Raw genomic sequence first — 12,859 nt, forward strand, 5'->3', positions numbered from 1 at the left:
CCTGCATAAGAGTGGGTTGTTTCCAGAATATCAGTTTAACCATTTTATCTTGCAACCATTGTAGCCTGTTAAGTCTGTAGTCTGCGCAGAATGCATATGATGTGATTGCATATCTTAAAATGTTTTTACATAATGCTTTATAGATTAGTACTTTTTTTTTGTGGGTTGGGGTAATGTCTTTTAATCTGTATAGTTTGCTTGCTATTATCCTAAGCTTGGTATGTAGGTAGTTTGTATGGCTATTTCAACTTTGATCACCATCGAAGTGATATCCGAGATAGCGTGTTGTTTTCACCAGCGTGATGGTTGTGATTTTAGGTTCTGCGCTTTGTGTATAGGAGGATGAATGTTGGATAGTGAGATATTTAGTTTCTATCGGCAGGGTTTGGGGGTTTTTGAATACCATTTCCATATATATGCCGTTTTTGGTTAACCAGCTAGTGATTTGAGTGATGTCGTGTTGCATATTTGTGTAAGCGATATTTGCATTGTTGTGAATGGATACTATGGCCGTGTCGTCTTCGTACTGGAAGATTTTACTTTCTAGGGGGAGTTGGCTTATATCGTGTGTGTATATGTTAAATATAATGGGAGATAGGACAGCTTCTTGCGGTACTCCAGAGGTTACATGTACCTCTTTGCTGTATGCTGATCCTATATGTGTGATATGCTTTCTGTTTTTCGTGTATGCTTTAAACCACTGGAGTAGACGACCTCCAATTCCGCTATAGGTTAGTTTCGTTAACAAGGTTTTGTGTGTTAGTGTGTCAAATGCTTTTGTTAGGTCAATGAATAGCACTAATGTTATTCTGTTTTTATCCAATGCAGCGTTTATCAGATCTGTGAAATCTTCCAGGAGTGTTGCTGTTCTTTTATTTTTTCGAAAGCCATATTGTGTTTTGGGTGTGCTTTGAAATTTTTCAACGTATGTGGAGAGTTTCTGATGTACGATTCGCTCCATAATTTGGTTGATTACAGACAGCGTGGCGATGGGTCTGTATTTACTTATAATGTTTCTTTTTCCCTGTTTGTGTATGGGTGTGATTAATGCAGTCTTCAGTGTTTCAGTATGTGTCCCGTTTGGAAGATTTTATTTAACAGTTTTTGAATAACTGGAAGTAGGTCGGTTGAGTGTTTCTTGATGTCTTTTGGTCTGATTCCGTCTATCCCCGGTCCTTTGTTAGGATTAATTTGTTGAACTGCCAGTGATAGTTCTTCTTTTGTTACTGTGGGGAACCACATCGACTGGGTTGCTCGTGGACCTAGTGGAGAATGTTCGTATGTGTGAGGAAAGGTTGTTTCTTGTAGCTTTTGGACAGAGTTCACGAAGTGCTGATTAAAGTTGTTTGCCAACTGTATGAGGGATTTGGGGTGGCAGGCAAAGCTGTGTTTTATTGTTTCTGAGGCAGTGGTTCTGTGTATATTGTCCAGCATTTCATTAATCAGGTGCCAGGTTTCCGTTATGTCATTTTTAATTTTAATTTGTTCCTGTAATAGTTTCTTTTTGCCGTTCTAATCTGTGTTGTTAGGAGATTCCGTTTTCTTTTGTATTCAGCTTTTAAAGCGATATTTTTCGGCGACTTCTTAAGTTGTTTCCATAGGGCATCTTTTCTTTGTATGTCTGTTCATATAGTTATCCATGGATTTTGTTTCGTTTGGAGGCGTATTTGTAATTTTTTTAATTCTTTGTTATATATTTTGTTAAATGAAAATGTCATTTCAGATATATTTTATAAATCACGAAATAATATTCTTTAAAATATATTATATGTTGAAATGTAAACGCATTTCTTTAATAATTTCGAAATGTCTTATTTTACCTTGGATGCGGTTGCTTTTTTGCAGTTAACGTGACATCGTTTTTAAATGTTTTCTTCTTGACCAGTGTTCAGAAAAATAACATACCATGCAATCAAATTATAGACTTCAGCTGGTATGTATAAATGAAATTAAGCAGCCATTGTGATTGTTAAATATAGCGTGTCCATAGCAGTTCATTCGGTTAATTGCTTTTGGAACTTGTTCAGTTCCTAACAATTCTCTGAAAAGAATCGTGAGTATTCTCATTCATTTGTCAAATAGGATTAGAGAACTGTCGACTTCTTTTAATTTTATTTATATTTTTATTTATTTATTCCATAGGACATTGGGTGTCAGAGATCAAACATGGAACTTTTACACGCATCTTTACACCCCTAATAATCCATAAATGTTGCACATCAGGCAATTCACAAACACCTATTGCAAAGGCCAGATTCGAACACGTCGCCAATTGGTTAGAAACTGGATACGTTTTCCACTCAGCCATAAGGTAAGTTTAATGGATCAACTTTAATTTGGCCTGTAATTTTCCTAGTAATAATTGCCTATAAATTGATTCACATAATAATTATATATCTTCTCATTTTAATTTTAATTACATTTAATTTAAGTTAGGTTTTTATATTTAATTTTTCTGAATTTCTACGCAAATTTTTCACAAAAAATTTAAAACACGTTTTATAATATAAAATGATAAAAATATAAAAAAACAAATGATTTTATAGATTCATGATTGGTATTTGAACATCGGAAAACACTTATTCGAAAGGCAATTCATCGAATAATTCATCGAAAATGCAATTCATCGAAAAAAACAATTGAACGGAAATTTTAACTAAAATTTCCTTAAATTGATCCTGCCAAAGCCAAATTACTAATATCATTTCGAAACTTTTGTTCGAAAATATTATGATAAAAGTGATCCATTTAGACCAAAAACTGCACCTTGCAGACAGCTTCTTGTACCGAAAACTGCTACTAATTCCGCTAAGTCAGAGAGTTATTGTAATACATAATTTGGACACGTGATTTCTTTGTCGCCTCGAATATAGCTGAACTAAAAACTGGAACTGTTCGACATTTTCTTGTAAAAGTTTCAAATAGCGTATCTGAGTAAAATTCACCCCATAATAATTGCTGTATTGAAGTCGCATATTACTACTAGTAATAATAATAATAATAATGGAGCCTGCATAGACTGGGCTTTTCCTCTCGGAAACAGGCAAATCAGTCCTATGAACTGATATGAAATAGTCATGGGACAAGAAAGACAATAGGAAACCTTATTGTTCTATAATTATTCCCTATTAAAATAACATTGCTGTCTCGCTCTGCACGGTTCAGTTTTTGTTCTTAATGGATCACTTTTATCATAACATTTCTGAAAAATTAAAATTTTCGGTGAATTGTTTTTTCTATGAATTGCATTTTTCGACGAATTGTCGTTCCATGAACTGTTCATTCGATTAATTGCCTTTTCGGTGAATTGTCTTTCGATTAACTGTGTTTCGATGGATACTCTGGATACCCTTTAAATCGTAGGACGAGAAATGTCGTTTTCTTCATACTAAGCGATGCAGAGATACTTTTATGTCATTTATGTATAAATGTCATAAAAATTTAAAACAAAAAGTATAAAAAAATTATGTATATAGCTAAAGATAAGTAGAGACAGGAAAAACGTTTATATAATTCATATTTAGTGTAACTTCTAAGACCTATTTCACACTCGTGTTTTATATTTCAAACAAATCGAGCATGATTTTAAGTCCTGTGGACGAGTTCTTACATGAGGACTTCGAAGTAAATAATTCTCTTACCTTTGATTCCCATTATGTGGTTTACGTAGATCACTTTCCCAAACAATGTTACGCGAAATGAGACTGGTCTCTCTTATTTATCACAAAAAAGAACCATTTTCCCTCCGCATTGTTTTTGATAACACTCAAATGTCATCCTGTCGAGACAAGATGACATTCCTCTTCCGCGAATTACCCTGACAGCGAAACTATCCTGGCATAAACACTCACAACTATTGCATCCTCAGCTTCCAAAAAACTAGGTTTTCTCTTTCGCTCAAGACGCTATTTCACCTCTATACAGCTGTTAACTGTATACAAATCACAAATCCGCACAGTTATCAAATACTGCTCTCACATTTGGAGTGGGGCTTCTAAAAATCCCTACAAATGCTTTACTCAAAAGAGAGGAGAGCAATTAGACTGATCAATGAACCATCTCTCACCAACTCGCTCCCTTCACTTTCACATAGACGCTTGGTCTCTGCACTATGTGTATTCTATAAATATTTCCATGGGAAATGTTCATCTGAAAGAGCATCAATAATTCCCCCACCCTGTACTAAGCCCATTGGAACACGTACAGCTGCCGCCCAACATCTTGATCAAATGTAATCAAGATTCTCCTTTCCCAACCTACTTCCCATACACGGTACTAACGTACTATAGGTTGATCAGCCAAACACTCGTATATGGGCCCAACATTAAAAAAAAAAAAAAATTAAAAATTAAAAAAACAAAAACCACCAATGTTTCGCGGAAAGTGGCTTAGTGTTCCGTGGAAACTTATTAAAATTAACATCAGCCTGGAATGGCTTTAAATACTGCGACAAGTTCAAACATGTTTGAAAACAACCGTTCCTCATTTTGGTGTGGATTGTGCTATTAAGTCAGGAGCGCACTGGCCTTGACTTAGCCGCTTGCGGTTGTCGACGTCGCCCTCCGTGCGCGAGTGAAGTGCGGAGGTATCTATTCCAAGAAACGTGCGGTCACAATCAAGATCTATGCTATGCTCTGCCCCAGGCACGATCTCGGTAAAGTGTTTGCGTTCTTCTGCCTGTTTGCTGTTTTGCGGATGAAAAATTTGATTTCAAACGAAGTTTAAAGTTGTTAATCAGGTTACTATTCTTATCATTTTCAAGAACTCAAGAAACTCCTTTTCCTTGTCCTCATAATTATTTCTTATTCTAGTTTATATTTCGAGATCTAAATCCGCCCATTATTGTTAACCTTGTGGTATCAGATAAACCAATGCGTCTGAATATTTCCTTCGAATTCTCCTTATTATTCAGGCGAGTGTAACAAACTCTAACTATATAACTTGCCCTAATAACTTTTTTCTAGCGCCAATCACTTATTAACTATCTCATTATCACCGTATGTCTGAAACGTACGTGGTTACAATTCGCTTTTCATTATTAGCAGACCATCTTCATTGTGGTATTATCACTTACATCTTCACCAATAATATCGTTCAAGAGTGGTTTTGCATACTTCTTGCATTGGAATATATGGGTATAATATAACCTTTGATTCGTGTCTTTCATGGTTTCCCGATAATCATTCATCATTCCTGCTAATGTTATTTTCTACGACAGTTTCCTCTTATATTATTACTCGGGTTCTTTGATCTGACACTACCACCTTTGTATTAAATAAAGTTTTTTTTTTTTTCTAATGAACACTAAATTTCGTAAAGGCTTGTTCCCATAATTATTTAAATAAAGATTATATCCAGTTAATGTTTTTTCTTCCATTCAACTTATCCCGTACATCCACATAATGAAACCCTTTCCATTTGCCAGTGGCTGTTCATTCGTAATTGTGAGTCTAAAGAGCCGAACCACAGCACTAATGATCAACGTCTATTTAAAAAATTATTTCTTGAATAATTTTAGCGAAGTTATCATACGGTGATCACTATTCACAAAGAAAACGGATCGAATATATTATGTTGATAATTTTTTTTCAAGTACAACAAAAAGCCTCAATTTTCGTGGATCAATTATTACATGTGGAATAGTTGGATACGCCCTTCATGTAAATTCAACTAAGGGCGTGTCTCATTATAGCATGTTCGCTCACTTCGTTCCATAGGTGATTAGCGCAAACATAGTATTTTTGTGTTGTGAAATCTCGGCAGCACAGCGACGTTGCCGAAGATGATACGGTGGATAAAAAACCGACTTCGCCTTCCTGTGTTCCTCTGCGTTCTGTGTTCTTCGACACCTTTCGTAAAGCTGGTTACACGCATGCAGACTTTGGAGATTATTTAGGTCAGCGGCTGAGATCTAAAGACGCAAATTACTTATATTTCAAGAGATGCGGCTTCGTTGTGGTGTATATGGTATGCTGGCTTCTCTTTTCCATAGCATACGCGTAATACGATCTGATTGATATTCCAAAGATTATCCTGGATATTCACTTCACTTCTTACGTCCTGTCGTACTGTGGACAGATGGCACTTGCAGTTACCTGTAGACTCACTTTCTATGTTTACGGTACTCGATTTGTGCAGTTAATCAAGGATTGCTGTGTGATAGAACAAGAAGTAGATTTTTCCGAAAGAATACCCCGTGTAATGAAGAGACTTACGATCAGTTTATTAAACATAACAGTTATTGTAACAATATCATTCATTTCGCTCAAAGCTATTCACCTTTTCTTGAATTTTCATAGTATTGACACCAAAAGTGATTTACTTTATCTTGTAATTCATCTACTATATTTAAGTTGCAATCTTATTCCTGAACTTGTGATCCCAACCTGGGTGATACTTTTCGCGATTTTCTTTCGATTTTGCTTTGCCTCAATAGCTTTAACTTTGTCCCGTTTGAAAACCGAGGAGAAAACTTTAAGTGACGTCAGCGAATGTATGCAAATACTTCGCCTTCGATACATGATCTGCTATCGTCTGATGAACAGAGCTGATTCGATTTTTTCACCCATGATCTTGGTGTTTTACGCAACACAGGGTGTTAAATGCTGTATACACTTGCCTCTCTTATTTCAAGCAATGAACTTTAAAATAATGTTTACCGACATCCGACATCTTAACACCGACATTAAGTATTGTAACAGAAACAACGAAAAAAAGCGGAAAATATGGCAAAGAATCAAATAACTGAATGCAAGCCTATAGCGGAGTAGAAGCAAGAAAGAGCAAAGATACTCAGATCTATGAACACTAATATTGTATATTGTAACTAATGGACTGATAAGAATCATAGAAATTAGACACGAAATAGTAAGTGGACACACCAATGATCGGGAAATATTCACCCGAAAATGGGGGAAAGACAGTAAAACCTTCTACAAAATGTAGAAAATCAGAATAAATAAAACAGGTTATTTACTACTACTACTAGCAGGGGAGACTGAATGTCAGAATACAACGTCATCTCTGTAATAAAAATGAACATAGAGTGTGAGATTTTGTCGTTTATAATAATATGAGAATAATGAACTCCGTATTTGAACACAAGTACATACGGTCAGCAAGAGTATGATGTGTAAGACAATTATTGACTATATTATCGAAAAATTAAAAATACGCTGAATTAATAATATATGTGATAACATATCGAAGCTGTGAATTAAACTCTGATCATTATATGTTACTGGAACAAAATTCCATCAAAATAGATTAAAACAAATGAAGTGGAGAATAACTAACAACAGAATTACAAATTTTTTTTCATTTGAAGATCCCCAAACTAGTCAACAATGTGAGAAATACACTGATGTAAAAAGAGAAACCATAATGAATCAAATGACGTGGAAGAGGAGAACTTGGAAATTCTGAAACATATCCTTACAAAAGCAGGCTATTTTTCTGGCGAGGTTGATAAGTGGATAAAAATCCTTTATTGTTTTTCAGCCAGTAAGCGAAACTAAGATCGAAAACTACGATCTGAACGTTTCATGCCGACGAACTGTCGGCGGATCCAGTTCGTCGGCATGAAACGTTCAGATCGTAGTTTTCGATCTTAGTTTCGCTTCCTGACTGAAAAATAATAAGGGAGTTTTATCCGCTTAACTTATCAACCTCGCCAGAAAAATAGCTATTTAGCTTTTCATCTTAGTTATAATACATTATAATATAATATAGTGACACGCCTTTCTGGCATTCGTATAGCGAAAGTATGTAAGTTCTTTTCACTTAAACTCTGATATTCTAGGTCTAGCTACTCACTGATGAGACCTCAAAAACGGTTGAAACAGGTCTGGGTAGTGATCTCTCCTCATAATGTAAAACAGTATTATATCTCCTAGGAGCTGTGTGTTTTTACATTATGAGAAAATATCAAGAATAGTGAGGGAACTTACTCCACCTTTGCAACGAGTTGCTTTGGTGTGGCACTACCAAGTGGTCACTTACGCTTGAATCCGCCGACAGTTCGTCGGCATGAAATTCAGATCGTAGTTTTCGATCTTAGTTTGGCTTACTGGCTGAAAACCAATAAGGGATTTTTATCCCCTTAACTTACAATCATTTTATTATTTATATCTATTTATTTTATCTTTATTTAACTCGTTCGTAGCGGAATGTGTCTTGTGGTGAAAAGTGCGAAACTAGAAGTGCGAAACAGCCTAGCAAAAAGTGTTAATTTGTCCAAAATACTTGTTGATTGCTTCCACTTAGATAAATATGATCGTTGCTCCATATTATTTTTACTCGCATATTTTTCATTATTCCCTAATCTATAAACAAAGAGTTCGACAATATTAGCAGAATATCTCATTGCAGAAATTGAATATGTGGAAATTGAGCACCAACTTTTTTTCGTTGAGAACGCGAAGGCACCTCATTCTTCTTTCACGTATACTTCCATTCGCTCTTAAGCTACAAATAGAGCGAAATTACTAACTTTTCCTATACATAAATTGTCAACCTCCTCTAGCAGCATCTGGCAGAAGGAACTCGATGTCAAAGAGTGCTAGACCTGATTATAGTGTCAGAGAGTGTTTCAATTATAGAGGTAACTATTCTAACTCAGGTTGGTTACAGTGATCATGAGAATTCCCATTGGGAATTGACTAAGTTTATGAATGTTCCATTCAGAAAAGGTTACATGCTGAACTACAAAGCAGAAAATTAAGACCACCTGAGGGATATGTTGGAATCTGCTGGGCGATGGTATCAGTTACTGGATGGGAAGGATAACGACAGTGCATGGGAAGTGTTTAAAAATACTTAAATGATGCGATATTAGAATGCATCTCGAGAGTTCGAAGAACAAAGTAGGAGGGAAATGATGTGTAATTTAATTAAGTAAGAGATTCGCAAGAAAAAGATTATGTGAAAGGAATACCGCGTGCATAAGAATGATGTTAGTAATCATAATTATAAGCAGCATGTGCTAGATTATTCACAGCTGTTGTACGGAAAGAAAAGTCTGAGTATGGAAAGAAACTGGCTCTGCAAGTTAAATACAAACCAAAATAATTCTATCGTTATGCTGCAAGTTAACGAAAGAATGAATTTGAAAGAATAACGCATCTAAATCCATATGGCATGAGGATTACTGATGCAGAAGTGATTGTTCAACTAATGAGCAGCCCTTTGGATAAAAGCTATCAACCTAGTATTTGTAACATTGAATGCACCGCTGCCTCTTCACCATATGAGGAATCTCATGCGGATGAGGAGGAAGAACTAGAGCTGTTGTACAAACTGACCAAGAACTCTGAATAGAAACTGATGGAATGTTAGCACGGATGAAAAAGAATGTTCAGCTGAACTGGGTATTCCCTTGACGAGGCTGTAGGCTATATAATATGAGTTTCAGAACATACATATTCCATAAAAGTGGAAAGAATGTATGGCAATTCATTGCACAAGGACGGTGCAATGGAATTGCTATACATTTCCATTGTATGGCAATGTATTGCCATACATTGTATTACATTATTACATTGTATTACATTGTATGCCAAGAAAGAACGACGTATCCGATTGTCGAACTATCAGTATCTAAAGAGTAGTAGCGAAGATTTTGGAAAAAATGGCTAGGGATGGCATTCAGAAAAGGGTTGATAGAGAATCTCCACTTTGTAATGAACAGCATTGGTTTACTAAGCGAAGGTCATGTTATAGCAACTTGCTCACATTCTACCATTGAACTAGACAAAGGGGGAGGGGAAGGATGGATACACCATGAATTTTCGATTTTTTGGATTCGATGCGGTCAGCGCAAATTTATGTTTAAAACGGTTAATATGTCGTCTAAGACACGTTTCTAATTGAATTTATTCAACATGTAGAGAGCTGTTCAAAATTTCATGTACAAACTTTGAGGGGAGGTAGAGAACATCAAAGTCAACCATATTCACATAGGAAAGCATGACCTGAAACTCCACCCGAAAGTGATAGGTGGCGCTGTTCGCCAGCACTTCAGGTGAGCAATTGAGGGCTTCTTCATTCAACCTTTCGACGTCGTACGAAGAATATGCGCCGTTTTACGAATGCTGAGATGGCAAAGACGCACCTCGTTTACTAGTTATCTGACAGTAATGTACGAGTCGCTGTACGAATGTATCGCGAAAGGTATCCAAACAGACGTGTACCGTATCACCAAACGTTTGCACATTTGAATCAGAATTTGTGTGACTATGGATCATTCAGGGATCGCAGGCATGATAATGGGCGACCACGATCGACGCGAAATACCACCATGGAAGAGGAGGTGTTGAATGCGATGGACAATGATCCAGAGACAAGCACACGCGCCGTTGCCTCTGCTATAGGAGTATCTCGATCGAGTGTATTGCGCGTTTTGCACTCTGAGTCCTGACATTTATTTCATCTGCAACGGGTCTAGTTACTGATGGCCGAAGATTATCCTCGACGTGTGGAATTCGCGCAGTGGTTTCTGCAGAAAAGTGCCCTAGACCCGGATTTTCCAACTTTTGTTTTGTTCACGGATGAAGCTTCATTTACCCACGAAGGGGTCTTCAATCACCACAATGCTCACCCATGGGCCCAAGAGAACCCACACGCTGTGCGATCACATGCTGCACAACAACGCTTCGCCATTAATGTATGGGCAGGTATCGTCGCTGACTGTTTAGTCGGCCCATACCTGTTACCACCCCGACTGGACTCCCAGAAGTATCGGAACGTTCTGGAAGAAGTTCTGCTGAATTTACTGAACAATGTTCCAATGACTGTGCGTCGGCAGATGTGGTTCCAATACGACGGAGCTCCAGCTCATTTTGGCATTTCTGTGTGTCAATATTTGGACAGGTCCTTTTGGGCTCGATAGATTGGACATTTTGGACTCCGCGTGTTCCCCACGGTTACCTGATTTATCGAGCATTACTTTCTTTATGTGGGGGTCCTTTAAAGCCATGGTGTACGAAACGACCGTTGCCTCTCACATGGACCTCGAGGCAAGAATCGCCATCGCCGCTGAAATCAGAGAATCCCCAGGTATTTTCGTAAATGTACAGCAATGAATGCGTCGTCGGTGTCAGGCATGCATCACTGCTAATGGTCGTAACTTTGAACACCTGGTGTGAAACTATATTATGTATCCAACTCCTATTGAACTGTTCAGTTAAGCCTAATAATTCTTTTTACTCTACTTACTGCCTTTTGTTATTTATATATCTTTGTGTCCCAGTTTGTACCTTACGATGGCGTTTCCGGTCATGCTTTCCTATGCGAATATGGTTGATCTTGATGTTCTCTACCTCCCGTCAAAGTTTATACGTGTAATTTTGAATCAACCTCTGTGTATGATGTAAAACTGGGTCAGAAATTTAAATCTTTATTTACCGTGAACAGCTGAACGAAATCAATTGTGTTATACCATCAATAATGAATATTAAAAATTTTACTACCACATTTTTTCACCATTTGAACATTAAAACCGAAATATCATTAAACTAACATATATGGTCTCTTTCGACTAAAGGTGAGTTAGTGGGTCTCATACGGTTGTAGGGCTTTTTGTTTCACTGGAAACTCGGGTGTTTCGTCCCCAGAACAGACAAACCTGCCCCGTGAATACACAGGGATTACAGTCATGAATTCATTCCAGCCATATGCCGGTCCCAAGCCCGGATAAAACTGGGGAGGGGATGCAATGGTTAACTACCCTGTAAAAATCTCACCAGGAATAATTTGTGGGCAATGTCTACAAAATAACCTAGGGTCGGAAACACCTGAAAAGGAAAAACCAACCAAGCATTATTTGTATATGAGAAATGGAATAGTGTTTATATTCTAATTAATTATGTCTCCAGTATTATTTTTATATAACAGTGATTCTCAAATTATGGGGCGCGTCTAATACCTAAAGTGGATAGGGGCGCGAAGAAAGTGGCAATCAAAGGATAAACTGAAAAACGAAATTATGGAAATAAACGCATTTAATGAAACTATTTATTGACACAAAAACAATATAAAAACAAAAACATAAAATACACTCCGAAAATAAAATAATAAAATGTATAAAATGCACTGTATTGAATAAACTAGTTACGCTTAAGGGAACATATCAATATTGCAAAATATACCGAGCAACTAATTGAAACTAAACAATGAATCCAAGATTAATAGCTTCCTTGGGCCTGTGTTGCGGAGCAAACCTTTTCACATGATAGTTAGTTCATTGGAAATTGACACTCTTAGTTCTCTTTCTGTATTTAAGTGAGATCTATATGTTGTTTGTAAGGCAGCCACTGTAGAAAATCCGATTTCGCAAAGATAAGATGATGTTAAATGGCAAAAGGGCAAGAAAAGCTCTTGACTTTAGTGCAGAAAATTCATCATCAACATCGGCCCAAAATTTAAACAGCGATTTAGATGCAATTGTCTTTTGATTTCGCCGCTTGACGTTAAGTCTATAAATTGTTCCTCTTCTTAAATTGCGAAACCTCCAGGGGTAATTTTGAAATGGATTTATAACCCACTGGTACATTGCCATTATTTTGGATACTTTCTTGATTTTACTTTCGGAGTATAAAATTGTTTTTATACTGTGTATCACAGTCGTTGCGAATAGGAATAAAATAATGCCAACCATCGACTTCTCACTGTTGCAGTGAGAAGTCGATGGTTGGCGTTATTTTGGTTGGCGTTATTACCGTCTTGCCATTTCAAGCCCCTTATTTATATTCGCAGAAACATTTCCACAACATTCATGACTTTCCATTATGAAATCGCAAATGTTTCGGAAAGGCCGATACGATTCGGTCTGTGCAGTGATGCCATATCTATAAAATTTTCG

Source organism: Typopeltis vanoorti, chromosome 6, assembly GCF_054136105.1.
Source record: "Typopeltis vanoorti isolate ZY-2024b chromosome 6, IOZ_Tvanoo_1.0, whole genome shotgun sequence".
In the NCBI taxonomy this organism is placed as follows: domain Eukaryota; kingdom Metazoa; phylum Arthropoda; class Arachnida; order Uropygi; family Thelyphonidae; genus Typopeltis; species Typopeltis vanoorti.